Genomic DNA, 21,023 nt, shown 5'->3' with positions numbered 1-21,023 from the left:
AACTTACAGGAATATAATGTGATTAACCCATACTATTATAAACTCGTTCACAGACCAAGGAGATTAATGAGGCTAAATTCATCTTTAATTGAGAAGCACTGACGGCACTTGGATCTGAGAGAATAACATTATTTACTTTTTACAATTTGCTCTTAGAAAAAACAAAACATATTGAACCAGATATACACTCCTCAATGTGTATATTACTCAGTTACCACTACAGTAGAGAGTATCGTAAAACACATCCATCAAGCATTACATATTTCTCACATTGTTTTGATCTGAAACAATACAGAGCTAAATATAACAAGTTAAATCAAACTCATTATTCATCCGTTTGGGCTCCAGGGAATCAAGCCTCTCAATCCATTCAATCTCTTTCTGTCTGAATAGCAACTTAATGTCTCCTCCTCGTTTTGGACTTTAAACATGTTCAAGAATTATAAGTTTCATTTGAGCTGTGGTATGATTGTGGAAATTAAAATGTTGTGAGTGAATGGATTTATTTCTTATATTTGATTTATGTTCAGTCCATCTTGTTTTCACTTTTCTTGATGTTAATCCTACATAAAAGATGCCACACGGGCATCTTATTCCATAAATTACATTCCATGTGTCACAGGTGCTTGCGTGATTCAATGAAATTCTTCTGCCTGTATAGGGATGGTTGATACTTGAACCTCTGATTACATTGTGGCAATGTTGGCAATTGTTACAAGGCAATGTACCTTTGAATATGTTCAATTTTTTGGATGATTTTTGATATTCTGCTTTAACTAGGAAATCTTTAAAGCATTTACTCTTTCTGTAAGCAAAACTTGGGACATTTTCGAACAATTGTGCCAATATCGGGTCTTTTTTAGAATTTTTTTGATCTTATGACTTTGTTCTGAATAATTAGTAACATAAACCAGTGGATCTTGATCAGTCTTTTCAGATGGTACTAAACTCTGTTCTCTTGGCAATGATGATGCCTTAATCCGTGAATTAGTTATTAGATCTTGTGAATAGCCCCTTTCTGTAAACCTATCATGTAATTTTGCCACTTGGTTCTCATATTCCTCATGTTCTGAGATAATTCTTTTATACTGCAAAGATTGACTGTAGGGTATGCTTTCTATGGTGGTCTTAGGATGAAAGCTGGGTGCCATTAACATGCTGTTCCTATCAGTAGGCTTGTTGTAGATAGTAGTATGCAATTGATTTTCTTTGCTGTATATTTCCACATCAAGAAACTGAATACGGCTTTTACTGGTTAAAGTTGTAAATGTGATTCTTGGTGCTAGTTGGTTATTGTATGAAAAAATGTTTAAGAGGTTCTGCTGAGGCCCTCTCCAAATTCCAAAGATGTCATCAATGAAACGAAAATAGCATCTCAAATGGTCCTTGTATTGTATTTTGTTAAATACCGCTGTTTGTTCAAGATATGCCATGTATGTATTGGCATATCCTGGTGCCATAGTGACACCCATAGATGTACCCTATATTTGCACAAAGAATCTGTCTTCAAATTGGAAAAAAATATTGTTAAGTACTATTTTCAAAAGACTTAGAATACATAATTTGTTGTCAACAACAACCATTCCATGGCTTCCAAGCCTGCTTTGTGTGTGATATTACTGTACAGACTACAGACATCCTTGGTAAATGCTAAAGTCACAAACAATGCTATAGTCATTCCTCACAGGAGAGTTTGATAGCCAAGTCTCCTGCAGTGCTATGATGTCAAAATTATGGAGGCTGGTATCTTTACTGTTAATTAGATGAAAGTGACCCCTCGTGCTCCACCATAGTAGTGCAAATGTCTTTGAGGCCGCAGTCCTTTCATCCTTTGATGGTTATGACAGAGCTTTTACTCATGCCTGGTGATGGTCAAGGTGTTGTCCTGTTTTGTGTTCAAATACTGTATGATTAGTGTTTGAAGCTTGCTTTGTGTATTGGCATAATGCCAATTTGTTTGGATAATATGGTCTGGATTGTTCTTTATGGTTTTTCACCGTTGTATTATATTTAGCATAGGACTCATAAGTCAGAGTGAATCCAAGCTCAAATATGGGCTGCCTAGCTTGCCAGAACAGGTTTAGAATTGCTCCAGATCGGATCCAAAGCATCGCGGTGGTCAAATCCGAGTCATAGAGAAATTCAACCTGTTCGATGTCACACGAAGATAGATCTTCAACATGTGGTATCCCTGAAAAGATGTTAAGAATCGATGCTCGGTTTAGGTCGTATTTCTGCTTTAAATCAGACTTGCATTGAACTATCAAGGTGTGTAAATGAATGACTCTATTTGACCCCTTGTCGGAGATGGAACTGTTAGTTGGGTTATTCAGAGGTGAATCAGAAACTGTTTTATGTGATTGTTGGTTCACTTGACCTGTTTTAGTTCCTTGAATTGTTGAAGAATGTGGTTGTGGATTATTGGTTTCTGATCGCACTTCAAGAAAATAACCAGTGTTTCTATGAGCTAGTGTGTTAAGACTAAAATGTTGGTGTAATGAGTTCTCTAGCTCAGTTAGACACCAGTCAATTGCAGTGCATTCATTTCTGTTAGGTTGAATGCTCAAGAAAGTTGGTTGTGGTTGTGCATTGATGGTCATCTTTTCATTAGTTGTTGTTACCAATGTCTAGCATTTATTATTTTGAGTTTCAATTTTGCCCAGTAATTCATCCAAAGGTTCATGTGTTAGGTCTCTGTCAGGTTTCTGCTTGTCATCGCAGGTTTTTTCACTTCGCAAGGCGAGTTTGGCATATGTTTTCGTTATAGCTCCGCGCACGTCCAAAGGGCGTTTGCTTGGTAAGAGCGTTTACAAAGCGCTTAGTGGCAGGTTGATTATTTGAGGACTGACTTTTTATGTTTTTGGTTTTCTTTGTCTGGGGCGGAATAGTGGACTTGGTTTTAGACATTTTCTTATTTGTAGAGAATATGTCAAAGTCATCATGCGAGACCGATGCATCATGGCATGCTGTCAGAGTGGATACACTGGTTTTCATTTGATTAAGAATTTTTGGGTATTATCAGGTGCATCTGGCTGAATACAGCTTGTTCCTGGTATGGGTAAATCCTTGGAGTCCATACTATGCTTAATTGTTGTTCTCATGGTTGTATCTGTAAACAAGAGGATTTTGTCAGGAAGCGTTTGTTCTGTTTTTGGTGTAAAAATTTGACTTGAGAGTTTGCTGAAAGGACACAGTGCTGCTGCAATTTGCAGCCCTTGTTTCAAACTCTCAAATAGTCTAAAACATGCCAAATGCTGTTCGGTTGGATTAGGAATGGTCTGTTGAGATTCATTAACCAATTTGTCCAACAGATTTGCTTGTACGTTTAGTCTGCCATCAATGGTTTAATACAATTTGATTGGAGAGGTTAGGGCTAGATTCATCGATATTAAAGTCGAATTAAGTAGAGTGTCCGCCAATGAAGAAGGTGAAGAAACAGGGACTTTATTATCATTTGTAGAAATTTTCCTAGCTCTTGAAGCATTTGAAAAAGTTAGAGATAACAGAGATGAATTTGGTGGATGTGAAAATGATTGGCGATTGTGATAAGTTGGATCGTGGGGGTGAATCAATTTAAATGATATGATATGATATGGCATTTATAACGCGCCTATACACAAGTGTTTCGAGGTGCGACGAGGCAAGGGAGGGGGAGCAGGGGAAGACAGACAATGATCTTACTAGGCCCAGTGTCATTCAGATTGCGCAAGTGCATGGGAGGGGGGAAATGGAAAAGTATGAGGAGGAGGGGAGAGGGGAAGTGCAGTACACAGGATAGTAGAATAACAAGATACCAAGTGCAGGGTAAGTGCAGATAAGTGCTGGTAGGGGACTGTAGGGCTACAGAAAACAGTCCCCAGGTGCAAGGGTTGCCAGAGAGGCAGTGCAGGTGTGCAGCTGGCGGGGCCTTGGCCCTAGAACAGAAGGGTGGCCAGGTAACCAGTGCAGTATCAGCCAGGAATTCAGACGGGGAGAGGGGGAGAGAAAGCAGAAGCAAAGAGGAAGGTTTTGAGGTGCTTCTGGAACCGGAGATGGTGCTCCTCAAGTTTAAGGGAGGCAGGAATGCTGTTCCAGAGGGAGGCCACTGCCGACAGAGATATGCCACCAACTCGTTGCTTGGAGAAGCTACTGACCCTGAGGGAGTTGAAGGCGGATGAGCGAAGGGCTCGAGAAGGAAGATATTTAGGAAGACAGAGTTGAAGATATTTCGGCCCCAGGCCCCAGATGTGGACAATGAATGGGGTTTTGAACTTAATCCTTGCAGCCACTGGGAGCCAGTGCAGAGATTTCAGTCCTAGAGATATACGATCCCTGGGCTTGAGGCCAAGGACAAGTCTCGCAGTCCTGTTTTGGATAAGTTGCAGAGGGCGGAGAGTAGAGGCAGGCAGTTTTAGATAGAGGCTGTTACAGTAGTCCAGCCTAGAGAGAACCAGGGCTCTGGAGAGAGTGAGCTTCTGGGTGAAGAAGAGGAAAGGAAGAATACCTCTGAGGAGGTGCAGCTGGTAGTGTGACTTCTTAGAGACGTCAGAGATGTGAGGAGAGAAGGAGAGTGTGGAGTCGAAGATGACCCCGAGGTTTTTAGCCTTGCAGGTGGGAGCAGGAAGAGGGCCGAGAGGCCGGCCAGAGAGCAACAGGGAAAGAAGGAGTGGGTGTGCCGATGAGTAGAATCTCAGTCTTACTGGCATTAAGGCAGAGGTCATTTGCGGCACACCACTCCTGGATAGCACACAGACATTCAGAGATGAGAGAGGGAGAGGAGGAGGCTGAGGGTAGCCTGAAAATGAGCTGGGTATCATCCGCATAACACTGAAAATTGGGGCACAGAGCAGCGATGCGGTGAGCCAGGATGCCAAATGGTTGTGCAATTCCTAGAAATGGATTGAGTTAAAAGATACACCTCTGGGAGTTCTGGGAGGAGTAGGCAGGGTTTGCACAACTGAAGATATTTTGTTTGCTGCACCGTTTGATCACAATTCAAGGATCCTAGGTGGGTGGAGACTATGCAAGGATCCTGGGTGCAAGGATTCTGGTCCTTGTAGTTTTAACAGGAGTTTAAGAACATAAGTCTGCAAAATAAAAGCTTATTTTAAAGCTCATTGGGGATGGAATTGAGCACAAGTCAATACTTCCAAGGTAGTCACTGAGAAAAAAAAGCCCTTCCAAACAGGGCTTACACAACAGTCCGTTAGTAGTATTAGTGCTCTCGTGATGTTGGTGTCTGTGTCTGTTTTTAGGTCATCCCAGATGGATTGTAGTGCTGATTCTGTTCCTGTCGTGGCTCTGAGACAGACTTATGTCTGGTCTAGTATCTGGTTGCTTTCTAAATGTTCCAGGAATTGTTGTATACGCAGGTTTCTAGAAGATTTGCTGGGTAATGGATGGTTGAAATAGGCCGTTAGTTGGTTAATTGTTCTGCATTTCCCAATGTGTCTTTGGTTGAGGAGTGATCTAATGTGTACTGCTTTGAAACCTCACGGCATGGCTTATGTTGCCACTGAATGATTCATGAGGTTCCAGAAGTATTCTCCAAGTGTTTCTTGGGTGAGGATGATCTTATAAATGCCTGGTGGCAAGAGTCTACTGGCGATCCTACTTCATTGATTGGATTCACTTGGTTAGTAAATCTTTTCTTTTGAAATGGCTACATATTGTTTAGTCTTGTGGTTATTTCTGGTGTTGGTTGGTTGGTGGAGTTGGTTTTTGTGTTCTCAGGCATACTGTTGATGACTTGCTGGATGGTTCTGATTTTGTTTTTGAAGTGGTTTGCAAGGTCGTCACAGTTTCTCAGCTCATTGATGATGCAGAACAGCTCTTTCTGTGAGTTGTTTGCTTTTTCAATGCATTCGGCATAGTATAGCTTTTTGCTTTGATAAAGTCATATCTGTTTCTGGTATGCAAGTTTATCCTGTTGTCATAATTTTTCTTCCATGCTTGTTCCAGTTTCTTTTTTGTTTTCTTCAAGGCTCTGAGGTTGGTAGTGAACCATTTTTCTGTTTTTTTGTGAAGGACTGAGAGGCTTTTTCTCTGCAAAAGCATGTAGGGTTTCCGTGTTCAATTTTTCGATTGCCTCAGATCTTCTTTCTGTGTGGAGAGTGTCTAAGACAGAGCTTGGTGGTTTTGAGGATTCTAGTCTGTTGTTGAGATCCATGGTGTTTAGGGATTTCCAGTTCCTTTTTTGAATTTGAGCAGTGTTTAGGTGGTGGATTTGTGTTTTTTTAGGATGGATCACAAAACATATTATAAGGTGGTCACTCCAGAGAATGACAATTGGGGGTGCAGTTGTGATCAGGTTTCTTTTGCAGAAAATTGCACCTAGGGTGTGGCCAGCTAGGTGGGTCGCTCCCTTCACTAACTGTTGTAGATGTATTGTTGATAGTTATGAGATAAGTGATTTAGCTCAGGCAGTGTTTACTTCTCCAAACCATATATTGAAGTCCTCTAATATGATCGGTTGGTTATTTTTTATGGCGTTTTTGGTTATAGAATACCTTCAAAAAGGCTGGATTATGTGGGAATTCTATAAATGATGTACAAATGAAAGATAGCTTTGGTGGTCCATGGTGGAGGAGTGATTCACAATTTGGGACATTTAGTGCCAGTGCTGCTGTGTTCTTTAGGTGGTCTTTAGCTGGTCTGTGCCCGTAAAACAAAACTAAATCCTCTTTTTCCTTCTCTGTTGGCTTGTTTCAGTTTTTGGGTAGGGATTCATGTGCAACTACCTTGAACTCTCCCGTTCGCCAGGTTTCTCAGAGAAATGGGATGTCTGTTCTGCCTTCACTGAGAAGATCATATATCTCTGTGCTTTTTACATCTGACATTGTAGTAAATCCTTTTTGTTTTCTGAGGTTTGCTTGTCCTTTCAGGGTGGTGTCAGGGATTAGATATGGGAAAGGTTCTTCTTTCCTTTTGATTCTGCATAGGGTTGTGCGAGTTGTGTGGCAGACCTTTGTTGCTTCAATTTCTTTCTAGAGTAGTTTGAGAAGATTGTGTTCTGGGCCGAGTCAGGTAATGCCACAGGGTCCATAGTTACAGGCCTGAGAGATGGAGCGAGAGATGTTGACTAGTAAAGACTCTCAATTACGGGCCTCTGTGGAGAGAAGAGTGGTCGAGCAGATCATAGAAGTGTGAAGAAAGTGAATAGAGAGAGGGGTCAGTGGAAGCAACAAGGAGAGAAGAGCCATCCCAGGATAAGCCACAAAAGAGAACTACAGAGTGTGGCATGAACTCTACTTGAGATCCAAAATTCAGGAATAGAAAGAGTGGCGAGTATCGGGGGGGCAAGCCACAGAGCAACCAAATGTTGGATAGCACTGACACAGAGTCAGTTCCTGGTGGAGATCCTAATGCACAATCATTCAGAAGTCTTGCATTGTGGAAACTGAAGACATTGTGGGAACTCAAGCCTCAAGCCCAGGGACTGTATCTCTCCAGCCCTAAAATCTCTCCACTGGTACCAGGTCGCTGCAAGGAAATTCAAATCCCTCTGCTTTATCCATAAGGCTGTCTGGGGCCTGGGACCACACTATCTACAATTGGCTCTCACCAAATACTCTCCCTCCAGATCTCTCCGATCCTCTGGCTCCAACTCTCTGCTTGTCAAGTGCTTTTCCAAGCAGCGAGTGGGTGGCTGATCTCTTTCGTCGGCTAGCTCCCTCCTCTGGAACAGCCTCCCTCTTCCTCTCTGTCTTGAGTCAAATCTCCTCACATTCCGTAATCTGCCCAAGACTTACCTCTTCTCCTCCTCCTCCCCCCACTCCCTTCCGTGCTAAATCCCACAGTCACTGTGATTGGTGGCCTGAGCCCTTTTGTGTCCTTCTGGGTCCTGGCCTTCTGTCTAATCACCTTCAGCCTCCGCCCTCTTCCCCTTCACTTGCCTTTGGGCACCCACTGGCCTGCACTTATTGCATAGCAGGTGACCACTCTCCTACCATGGGTTTACTGCCTGGCAGTTACCTGTTGCCCTGCAACCTGCTCTCTGGCACTTCCCCCTCAGGGGAACCTCCAGCACTTATGCCCCTCCCCTGTCCCTTGTCTCTCTCTGCACTTTCACTTTCTGAATGTTCACAAGGCCTAGTAGGATTTCATCTTCCTTTTGCTCATCATTGTTAATTCAGCTCATTGTCTTGTTTTGTTCCCTAGTTCCCTCCCCTTTGCCCTTTGAAACACAATTCCTTGATGCCTTACAAATGCACAATAAATAAAAGAAATAAATATCTTCAATAATTTTGCGGGAGAGGTTGTGTACTGAGTTAAAGAATTGAAGTCCATATTCCTAAAACCTCATAGGGGGAATAGGAAGCACAACCAAGACACTTCACTTATAACACTGCTTACGCCCCCTGTGACTGAGCATGCCTCGCCTACCACCAAGAAGGAAATATACTGGTCTACAAAATCACAGCCAACATTCAAAGTAGAATCTCCACTTTCTAACCCTCACATTCTTCGCCAAATGTCAGTGAGAGCCAGTGGTGTAACACAAGTGTTGGGGGCCCCCCTGTGAGAAATGTTGAGCCCCCCCAACACAGCAACAAATCACAGGTCGTGCCACTCTCTGGGCCGGCCCAGATTATCACGCTTGCGCAATAAGCACTAACGTGCTGCTGCAGGGGTTTGATGCACACTGCACTAGGAGAAAGATATAAATAAATATGTGTTTTAATTCATTATACCGCACACTTTCTGAGAAAAATTGGCTAAAAGGCCAGAGCGTTTGCAATTGTTTTGTAGTGTGCACCCTTTCACCATACACTCACACAGGCAGCCACCTATACATTTAAGTGTACAGCCTTTCATCATACAGACACACCCAGATAGCCACCCATCCATTTAAGTGTTCACCCTTTCACCATACACTCGACATGCACACCCAGCCACCCACACATTTAATTGTGCACCCTTTTACCATAACTCACACAGGCAGCCTCCTTTGCATTTAAGTGTGCACTATTTCACCATACCTCACACACGCACACGTCATAGGCTTGAGGGGGGGCCCTATTACTTCAAAAAGAAATGGTTTCTTTTTGAAGTCACTGCGACTTCATAAAGAAATTATTTCCATTAAGGACCGACCCATAACGGAAATAATGTCATTATGAAGGCAGAGTGACTTCAAAAGGAAACAATTTCTTTTTGAAGTCATACAACTCCCCCACCCCATGACATGGAGGCCTCCAGCGTAGAGGCTTCCATGACATGGGGTGGGGGGAGCCCTCAGACTTCAAAAAGAAATAGTTTCTTTTTTTAGTCACTCTGCCGTTATTTTTTTAGTCCAGGGGCCCCCCTCCTAGGACATGTGGTGGCAGGGCCCATCGCACACCACAGGCTGTTGCGGCCTCTGTTACGCCAGTGGTGGGAGCAGCTTCTGACAAACGTATATTTGGGAAATAACAGTGAGGGAACTAACCCACCGTGACCACCAGTTAGATACAAGTCACCCACGATGGCCCAGCTGCGGCATCTCTGCCCCCTAATAACGCTGCCAAAGAAGCACACAAACCCTCACCTTCAACTCCCCTTTCTTCATTGTACAAACGCAATAGCATCACTCTGTGTACAAGTCTTTGTGAAAAAGCATTCCTTTCCAACGTTTTATTAAGTACCCTCCTAATTGCCATTCACCCACAAACTGCAGCATTTGCCCAACCCCTGAGATGCTTCCCTCTCCCCAGCGCTCACTGCTACACAACTAGCAAATACACTTCTACACAGCTAGCAAAAACACTGCTACACATCAAGCAAATACACTGCTCACGAAAGGCAGAGAACCATTCAGACACCTTGCTGTCATGCCCTGTATCTCTCTGCTGGGGTACTCTCATGCTCCATCATCTCTCTGCTGTGGTGCTCTCATGCTCCATTATCTTTCTACTGGGGTACTCTCATGCTCCATCATCTCTCTGCTGGGGTGCTCTCATGCTCCATCATCTCTCTACTGGGGTGCAAACAATGGTGCCAAGCAAGCAAACTATTTTGCTACTAGACTAAGGCTACACAGTGGTAGCAACTTTGGAGAAGTGACATTTTGATTCACCTACTAGCAATCAATACTGTCTACTGTCTTGATTTGTTGCAAGGAGGGCCAATCTGGGCCCCTTTAATTGATTAATATTTTATGACACCAGCTACCAGTCTAAGCATAGAAGCAGGATTTGAACCTGTGTTGCTCTGTGTTGTCCCCAAGACAGACTGTTTCCCCCTGCGCTTTCCTTCAGGCCCTTTCGGTTGGAGGTTGACTGGTATGCATTCCCTTGCAGCAGAGCCAGTGTTGAATCTTGGCCATAGAGGTCAATACATGTTATTATTATTATAATTATTATTTTATAACACGCTTAATACCAAATGTGTTGCCCTGAGCTATCCTTCCTCCCCATAAATATAATAACCCTTGCTCTCATCTCACTAGCTATCCTCTCACTAGCTGGAATTTAAGGTGACCCTTGCAGTTCGATTCGTTCCATAGGTTGTACTACCATGCCAGGTCTTAAACTAGGAAACAAGAAAGAAAAACACTGTGTCCGTTTTTTTAATTTGAATTATTTAGCTTAAAGTGCGTCTTCGTTTCAATATAAGACCTTTCACACTAAAATAAGGTACATTTTTAAAAAACCAATAAACAACATCATTACTCTTAATTTTTCATTTGCAACATTTTCTTGATAAGAGAAAAATCCACAATAAAATGCTAAAAGTGTATATTCAATTCTCTTAGTTCTGCGCTGCAAAGAGACAATTAATATATGCTTAAAAAATAACCATTGCTGTATATTGTAATCAAACATATTTGACTGCTGCAACTTGACTAGAAAAAATCCAATTTTAAAGTTGCTACTTATGCTACGAAGGTTCCCATGAGCTTAATTTATTTTGCGTTCAATTACTCAAAATATATTACCAGAGGTTTCAAGGTCTGCGTTTCTTTCTCATTCTTACATAAGCGACTGAATTATCACTGGGAACCTTATTTCTGGGATCCACAATGTCCATTGTTTCCAGTAAATTCATTCTAAATTTCATATGGTTTATCCTATTTTCTCATTTTGAGAATAATGCTATACACTGCTCTTTCATATCTAATGTTGGCCCGACCTTTACATACGCCCTAAATAGAATTCTGCAGCCTTGTCTGCGACTTTTTTGTGCCAACGCATTCTGGCTTTGCCTCAACATTCTTTCATAAGTTGAGTCCCTCGGAAGGTTAAATACATGGACCAATCAATGCATTTATAAACGTGTTAATTTAATGTTACACATACATTTATTTCACTGTTACTAGTGCCATTAGTGTGCCATTTGAGGCTGCACTTGACGCACAGTGGCGGCATCTGTGATGCTATGCCTTACAGACTGTGATTTAACAGGCATATACTGGCATATACTGGCATTGTTGTGGCATTTGATGGTGCACTTTACATATTTTGGGAGCATTTGGGCATGTGGCTATACCTTAAATATGGTAGCTTGATGGTGTTTGAGTCTGCACTTGGCATATGATGACTGCACCTATGCATCTCTACCTTGTACACGGGATTATATAATTCATAAAATGGCATTAAAGGAAGAACTTGGCCTATGATTCCAGCATTTGTAAGTCTTTAACTTCCATATGATCATTTAACAGAATTGGATGGGATTTAACGCTGCTCTTGACATATTGTGGAAACACCAGCACAGCTATAAATGACATGTTATGTTATGGTCCATTTGCAAAGCGCTTAACATCTATGAAGCACTGAGACAGTCTGGGTCAGCACTGCATTGCATAATCAAACAGAAGATTGAATCATACTGTCAATTATAATAGAAGATGTGACTGTACCATACAGGCTAATCATTAGCACCTGGGGCGGGGAGAGGGGCACAGCCAAGCAGGTTCCTTGGTTCGCGGGCTGATACTCCAGAGCTCAGCAGGCAATGGAAATCATTGACTACCTTCCTTGCCCACTCTGCCATCTTCTTGGCACCCAACCTTTCCCTTTTTTTAACAACCCACCCAACCCCACCTACCTGATTGTGACGGTGGCACAGCCTGCCGTCGGCGAAGTGGAGTAACTTTACTGAAAATGTTGGGGGGGACCTAACAATTGAAAGAAATGGGCGGGGTGGAGGAAGGGTGGATGGTGGCTCTGAGGGATAACACTAAACTACAACACCACAAGAGTCCCTTGCCGATGCTCTGTCATAACTTGCAGAAGACTGGTGGCGTATCTTTCAAATTAAATTCTAAAGGCACGCCAGTCTTCTGAAAGTTATAACACCACAGTGTGTCTTTACAATTCACTGCATTGACAACAGTAAAAAATGACAGTCTAGCCAATTAATAACACATACCATGCTTGCTTTATCACGAGGCCCAGAATAAAGTCATGTCGCAGTCTGAGTCTAGCTATGTAATATTTCATGTTTGCCTTCTCGATGCCCATAAACAAATCCTGCACCTGCCATGAGCCTCTCGCACACACATATACATACACACACACTCACAATTCATACCCATTCACCATGGGTGGCTTCAGGGCCTTTCAACCTTTTCAAATAGAAGAGGCCTCGAACCTCAGGGATGGCCCCCAGCACCTGCCCCCCTGTTGCCGGTTAGCACTCAGCGGTCTTGTAACACAGCAATATATTCATTTCTGTCTATTTTCGTTCTGGGGCTTAAAATGTGCACTTTGCAGTGCTCACATTACTAAGTGCATTTTCTCATCCCACAAGAAACAGCGAAGTGTTATCACCTCAACTCCTTCTAACACTGGTTCCTCCATATCACCCACTTGCTGACAAATAAGGGTTTAGAGCTCTTCAGTGGGTATTTAGTATTTAAACTCCCTGCTGGCTGGTCGCCTCGAGATGATTGACAGCTATTAACTGTATCTTTGTCACCATTGCAATTATTGTTATTTATTTATTTTATTGATTGATTTATTGGGCGCCGAAGCACGCAGGCATCAGGGCGCACAAACAAAAATACAGTGGACAAACATAAAGTGACAGGACAAAAGCACAGGAAGAACCAGCGAGTCAGGGAAACGGCATCAGTTCAAGGTAGAACTATGGGTGCCTCAGACTGTTTTTGCTCTAAGCAGGGCCCTCCCCCAACCATCTTCATTCCTGCCTGCCATCCACCCAGTGACACTACTACATAACATTCACAAACTTCATTCCACCCAGAACATACAAACAATGCATTATTTATCATTCATTCAGACACAAAAGTCAACACACCCGAAATGTTGGTCTACGCTGACTTTACCTGGCTAAACTACATTGCCATGGCAGGACAGGACAAGACCTGACAAACAGTACTTGGGGGGAGATATGCATGTTTAGCAAGGGCCTGGCAATTAGTAATAATTTAACGCATTTCATTGTTAGCACCTAAGTTTGTATGCATACATTTTAAGGCAATTGATATCATGGAGGGTGACTTGGTACCTGCATGTCAGGGGAGTGAGCAGGGCAATGGAGACAGAAGACAGCTCATTCTCGCAGTTCTTAAGTGTGTGTTTCTAACACAGAGAGTCAACAGCTTTTAACTTTTAAAGTGACTAGATAAGTCTCATTAGAATATACAGATGCACCCACAAAGTTTGCCCCTCTCTCTGCGACTCTCGCAGTCTCTAAAAGTTAGCCCCTCAATACAGGGTTAGCCCTCATTCAGGGTTGGCCCTAGGATTTGCGGGGCCCTGGGTGGCAAACGATGTGTGGGGCCCCTTGCAGAAAATGATGTAAAAAAATATGTCATTAATATCCGTAGGGATCAAATGAACTGACGTAATATTATGGTTGTAGCAATATCAGGAGTGAGGCTCATTTTGGAACAGCCGACCGAGTGAGCGGAATCATTCGTAAAAAATGGGGACTTCAAAAGAAAGTACTGTGATGAAGAAGAGCAGGAAAGAGTAATGAAGATCACCAGTAAGTAATCCAAACATACCGAATGTGGCTGCATGTTCCAAGGATGTTAGGGCAGGGATTGGCCTGGGGTCGGACAGGGCAAAGTGCTTTTGTTGCAGGATAGTGCAATCGTAACTAAGCCTATTTACTGGAAAGGTACTGAGTTGATCAGGGTAAGCAATGACGCAGGTATACAAATGTCATCAGTAGGGCTCAAGTCCATAAAAAAGTGTGGGGGATCATTAACATATGCACAGGGACTGAACACATCCTAAAGTAGAATACACAAATTTAATTCAACTGGCCTTTCCTAGTAGAAGAAAATTCTAAATAGAAATGAGCATTGTCGTTCACAAAATGAATCAATAACTGAAAAAAAAAACAATTAAAAAAATCAGCTAGAGGAGATTTTCCTATAATTACGCCCATGTGTCCTCACTGCAGCAACTTCACTCCCTCTCGCTTTTCTAGCCACCGTGGTAATGGAAGAGGGGCACCCGTTCAATGAATGAAAATACTTTTTAGTAGCATCCTGGGTTACCGCTTTGGTAACCCGGTGTGCTAATGGCATTATTAACCCGGTCCACCGGCTACCCCGGGGTGGGGCAAAGGGGTAACGTCCTAGAGCTCTCATTAACCGTGCTCGTTTTGTTCGGGCTATTAACTCAGGATTTCTCCCTCCCCCCCGCCCCCCTGTAGCCTGTGCAATGGGTTTATAACGCAATATTAGTTAGTAGGGATATTGTATTAAGTTCCTGCTTGGGATGGGCTGTTTATTACCTATATTCAGATGATGGTGCTTGGATATTTGATGAGTAACATATGTTTTATTATCAAGCTGATCCAAATGCCCACCGTAGTGATCTCGGAACACCTGGCTTGTCCGGAAAGCAGGCATTTTGTGTCTCTGCCAGACATGACCAGACCCTAGTCTGAGGAGAGAAGAGAAGTGGGGACAAGCAGTTCAAGTTTTTGACAGTATTCAGGAGAGCAGATGTAGCAAGGAAGAGGTATGTTTGTGATAGTGTAGGTGTGTGTGGGTCCTCTGGAATGCTATATGTTAGCACTTCAGGAAGGTGGTGGTGTGTAATTGTTAGAATGCTTGGCAGTTTGCTTGTAAACAGTTGAGGCCCAAGTGATTGGCTACATAATATGTCACAAGTGTGCTATAGCCGCCCGGTAAATAGAGTAAGTAAAAAGAAGGGTCTCAGACCAGAATGGCCTGCATATCAGATGCATGTGAATGAAGGAAGGAGGACATGTATTGTACGAGTATTCTATGGAATGGCACCCAGAGGCATTTGGCAGCACCAACACTCTACGCCCTCCTCCAACTGTGTGTCCGCTGTGTGCGGCATCCAGGAGCACAGGAAAGTACAAGACACATACCCCACAATTACCCCTAACTACAAAGCTGCCATATGTGCCCCTAGGTTATAGCGCCCCGGAAGCACAGCACAAGGCAGTACTAATTTTACACAGTGGCACCCATAAGCAGAAAGACAATCACCCATAACTGTGCAGCTGCTGTAATTGCGCTCTGAGCTCAGAAAAGCAATGTAACATCGCCCTCCCTCGGTTCCATTCTAAACCAGCAGAGAAAGTTAGAATTTAGGCACTCACCACTCAGGTGATGGTTGCAGTGGTCCTCTTGTATGGGCGGAAGGGCTCCGCCCGATTATTATTGTGCTAAGTGAAAGATGTTTGTTTTAATTCAAAAAGTACATATTTCACCCATCAAGCTGCTCTGCATACAGGCAGTGACCGATTGGTGTTCCATAATCCATCATGCCCAAAAACGCAGGTGTGCTGGGGATGGTAGCAAGAGAGGGACATGGTGGAACCCTATACAGGGGTGCATCACACAGAAAAGCATCTTCTTTTCGTACCTGTACTGATCCTGAAGGGTTCTGCGCAGATGGCGTTCGTTTTCCAGTTTACATGCCGGTGGAGAACTCTGGCCCCTCTGGCTACGCAAGTAGAGTAAAAATGGCCTTGACGCTGTCAGTCATGCACACGTTCAAAACTCATTGGCTGTTTTTTGAACCAATGGAATTTGGAATGTGTGTCTGTGCAGGGGTGGGGCTGAAGCTTTTACTATTCAAAACCACTAATGTGCCATAGCTACTGCGCCTAAAGACTAGTCTGCTCTGGTTAGTCTACATGGGCCCCCTAGCACAGAGCTGCCTGAGGGGTCCTGGTAGGTTGGTGAAACACCCTGCTCCCAAGCACATTCCAAAAGAGGAAGTTGAAATGAAACTACCCAACTCCCACAAATGTCACACATAGTGCGTGGTACCAGGGCCATCTTAAGCACCTTTGGGGCCGTGGACACGGACATCTTTGGGCCCCCCTCCCTCCACCAAACCAAATGAATTAAGGGATCAAGAATACGGGTCGCGCCCTCTGGCCCCCACCCGTCACGCTCACAACCTATAGGTTGATATGCTGTCTCGCAGCATACTAAGCACAATTACTCCCTTTAAGTCCCCCTACCCTCTTCATTCTTGCTCTAATCACAATGATAAACAAGTAGCATTTGGAGACCAACACATTACCAAACATGACCATTTTTAAACAAAATATTATAGAAGGGTGTTATGCAAAATGGGAATGATTCTAGCTTCATTCTCTCCATCATCAAGGGAAGTATATAGGTATCAGCATACCAATCAATGTAATGTAATACATTTAATCTGAGTTTGTCTTTTGTATTGTAAAGCTTTAAATACTTCAAAAACAATGGCTTGTGACAATTTCATTTATAAACGTGCATACAAACCTTTGACTTTTACCAAAAAGCAAAGTGTTTCTTGTGTCAAACAAGCAGACCTTACAATGTGCTTGCCTGAGTCCTGCAACATCTCGTCTGCTCTCTTCTACCAGCCCTTCTACCCAAATGGACTACATGAGAAGACAGATCAAGTAATGGGCTAAATGATAGCATGCAAGAAGGCAAACCTCACAGAAGACAGCACAGTAATGTAAGATATATCAGATGATTTGACCAGGATCACTGTATTGTCTGCTGGCAAATCCATGATACAAGCATCAACACATTCATTCCAAAGTCTTGAATTTGGATAATTATTCACCTCTAGGTCTAACAGTTTATGCCATCATTGGAGGCGATTGCATAGGTTTTACAACACCACATCTGAACAAACCAAGTTCTAGACCTTCACCATACGGATGATATGTTTGTTTATATAGTAACCCTATCTGGTGCAGGTACATTGCTGATAATAGCTGATGCTGTTCTGCAAACCCAAGTACATATGCAGGGAGGTTTATAAACTTCAGACATAGGAAAGGCTCAGCCAGCCCTGCTGGAATGTAATATTCTAATGTTGCATATGAACACATATCTCTGCAATGAGTACTTAACACACTGAGCTAACTTCTGAACCATTGTGGCACTCAATTTATCAATATGCATTTCACCGCTGCCTATTGCACATGATCAACATAATTCCCGCAGGAAGGAAAGAATGCTACAGAGTTGTGCCATAAGGTGCACACAAACTATGCATACCACAGTGAATGCAGAAAGCAATACATGATGAATTGATAAAATGTACTTGTCAAAATAGAAAGGCAACGGTTTTAGAGCCTCAGCAGCACCCCATAAAATATCCTGACGTGTGCTATGTAAGACTGGTGAACAATGGAATTGTACTTCTTCAGATCAGGCAGCCCTGAGCAAGTGCCCCTTTTGCCCTCCCATAAAAATGCCTCTGCATGGTACGGAGGGGTCCTGGCCAGGTCCTGGGTGGAAGCGTGAGGGTGAGAGGCACAGGCAGGCAGCTCACTCACACCCAGCAAGGTTATGTTAAAGGTCATGTTAAAGGATATTTATACTGCACACTATCACCACCGGAGCGGTCTCCTGGCGCTCTGGCGGATCTGAAAAGCAAGGGGGTATGGTAAGTTAATAGGACTGAGCGGGAAAAAGTGCAAGAGAGCTATGATGTACTGTTGGCAACTTGAGTTCGGTTTACACTGTTCGCTGAGCGTAGGTGTGATTTCGTTCTGTCAGTAGTTGTCATGTGCTGTTGTGCCAGAGTATGTGCGGTTGTTTCATTGTTTAGTGAAGTGAGTGCTGTTTGTTGTGCACTATAGGTATGGTTGTTTTATGTTTGGAATTTGAGTGGTGTAACCAGAGGGATGAAATGTTTAGTGGGTTTGTTAGTGGTGGTGTTTCATTGTACCTCCTCAGCTTTGGCCACCTATCATACACATTTCTGCTAGTGTTGCATATTGTGGTGTGCTGGAGGGGACAGCCTCCCTCCTATATTCTGTGTAGGGTTGTGGGTTGTCTGCAGGGACATTTAATGGCGATGCCTCCTCCACCTCCCTCCACCCTGTGTCCTGGATGATGGATGGCTATACCGCTTTTGCCCTTGTCATAACCAGTTGTGTAGCCATCATCTTCTTCCTGGGCCCCTTGAGGGAGGGATTAGGGGAGGGCCTGGTGGGACCTCTTCCTGGGCCCTTGAGCTACCGGGTCCCTGTGGTTTTTTTGTTCAGTCCCCACTCTTCAACTCTTAACCTCTCTATCTGTGATTCAACTTGGGATGCTTCCATCTCTCTCGTTAGCATCTGTTTAGGCCCTCCATGGGGATCCAGGTCTCCCTCACAATCTGAAGTCTCTCCACCATCTTGCACTGGTCGTGCTATGCTTTCAGTCCTCCGTCTTGTGACATGTGTGTTCATTCCGAGGAGTGTGAGTGTCGCTCAATCATTTTCGTCCGGTTCTGAGTTGAACAGCCAGGTTTTAAGGAGTTTTCTGAATTTTAGATGGTCCTTCATGTTTCACATTTCTCTCAGGAGGGTGTTCCAAATGTTTGCGGCTAGGCAAGAAAAAGTTGATCCACCAAGCGTTTTCCGTGTTTACGGTTTAGATTCCAGGTGGATCTTGTTTCTTCATCTGAGTGTTCTGGTCGGCTGGTAAATAGTGATTTTGTTTTGTAGGAATTCTGTTCCTTCTCCGTGGATTGCTCTGTGCATTATGCACATTGTTTTGAATGCGATTCATTGTTTGGCTGGCAGCAAGTGTAGCATCTTTAGTGCAGGACTGAAGTGGTCTCTTCGTGAGAGTTTGAGAAGGAATATGATTGCTGCGTTCTGTATACGTTGCAGTTTCTTCAGTAGATAATCCGGTATTCCAAGGTATAGGCTGTTGGAGTAGTCTATGCTGGACATTATGAGGGAGATAATGGCTAGTATTTTTATGCGTATAGGAGAGGGATGGCAGGATATTTTTGATTGTGTGTCGGTGGAAGAAGCATTTCTTGATTATTGCATTTACTTGCCGTTCTAGTGTTAGCTCGTTGTCCATTTGGATTCCAAGGTTTTTTAGTTTTTTTGATGGCGTGGGCGCTTCTCCTCGTTCTGTTGGCCATGGAATGTAATTGTTGCTTTCCTAGATTTTAGATATGATCATGATTTCCCTGCCCGGTTTGGTTTCAGGCAGTTTGTGTTCATCCAATCGTAGAGTTCTTTGAGACAGTCTACTAGCGTTGTGTTCTCCTCTTGTACATCTTCGATTTTGTAGATGATTTGGGTGTCATCTGCGTAGTTGTAGCAGGTGATTCCGTGCCTTTTAATGAGGTTGATTAGTGGGGTCAAGTAGATGTTTAAGAAGAGTGGGGAGAGGGAAGATCCTTGCAGTACTCCACAGGTGGTGTCCCGCGCACAGATTTGAACGGTCTTATTCATACGGTTATCGTTCTTTCATATAGGAACGATTTAATCTAGAACAGTGCCATATCAGTGATCCTTATCTCTTCCAGTCTCCAGATTAAGATGTTGTGATTGACTGTGTCGAACGCTGAAGAAAGGTCTAGTAGATTTTAATATGACCCAGGAAACAGAGGGTTGTCTGTCTGTGTAAGACAAAGAAGGGAGGGGCTGGTAGAAAATGGAGGGTGCTGAAACATATTTTGGAGAGAATTTAGTAGAATTAAATCTTTCTCATCGTAGGTCTGCTGGAATCAGGCACCACTTGAATTGCAGAGTAGTTTAAGGTCAACCCCCATGCAAAAGTGACATTTTAACTGGGATCAGCAGGCAGTAGTAGGCAGAACATTAGCAGGTCTTACTGGGACGGAATGGTGATGCCACAGTGGCAACCAGAGAGAACACTGAACCCCTAAATGCATGCTGTCCTGCCACTTGCCCTGATAACAGGACCTGTTTCTGAAAAACACACCCATCCTTCTGGCAAAGTGTGTAGGGCTATCCATAGCTTGGGTTCTGCGTGCTGCATGGGACATTTGTGCAATGCAAAGGGTGAGAAATGCAGGAAATGCAAAATTCTGTCTCACGGGATTCCCCAGTGACAAACATAGGATAAACACAATTGTAACCATCCGTGTGAGAAACGGTTATGCAACAAACGATCCAATAGCATGTTGTCACTTTGCACCGCAGGAAGTAAAGTCGATGGAAGTGAGGAGAGTGTACATAAGCTCACGTCTCTGTGTTGTGATTTCATTTAATAATGAAAAGGATATGCATGCTCCACTATCCTGTTCCTAAGCCTGAGCAAGTGAAGCTAGGGAAATGGGGAATTATAATTAATGTCCATGTATACTACAACCACACTGCCCTATGGACGCAGTGGAAAAAACTCGGAAGTATTTAATGCCCCTACGTGTCCTACAAAACATCGAATTCGAGGGAATGGTGTGTGCACAGGCCTGGTGGATAGAGTTGAAGGGATTTCGGCATAAGTGGGTGTAAGCATGTGTAAATGTGCTTGTTTGCCAGAGTAGGTGCACGTGTGGGTATGTGCTGCATATCTGGCAGGCAGCCAACGTGTGTTGTATACTTTCGCTTCTTGATGAGACATTGCTCTTCTGTCTTGTCCCTAGATGTCCTCATTGCCTTATGTGGCAGCTGACAGATTGGGAAAATATTTAAGCATGAATTTTCCTGCTGTTTCCAGTTATGTCACAACAGCATTTAACCGAATCATTCATGGTTGCTTATGGGAGACATACTAAACATGTAACTATAATTATTCGTACCTGTATAATGGCATAGTCCTTATAATGGCTTTACCCCTAATACATTCCTGTTCTTCTAACCCAGTTTCATTTAATGGAACCAACGTGCATTTC

The sequence above is a fragment of the Ambystoma mexicanum genome, chromosome 2p (assembly GCF_040938575.1).
Source record: "Ambystoma mexicanum isolate Mex_15411 chromosome 2p, UKY_AmexF1_1, whole genome shotgun sequence".
Classification (NCBI taxonomy): Eukaryota; Metazoa; Chordata; class Amphibia; order Caudata; family Ambystomatidae; genus Ambystoma; species Ambystoma mexicanum.
Note: the sequence above shows the minus strand (reverse complement) of the source record.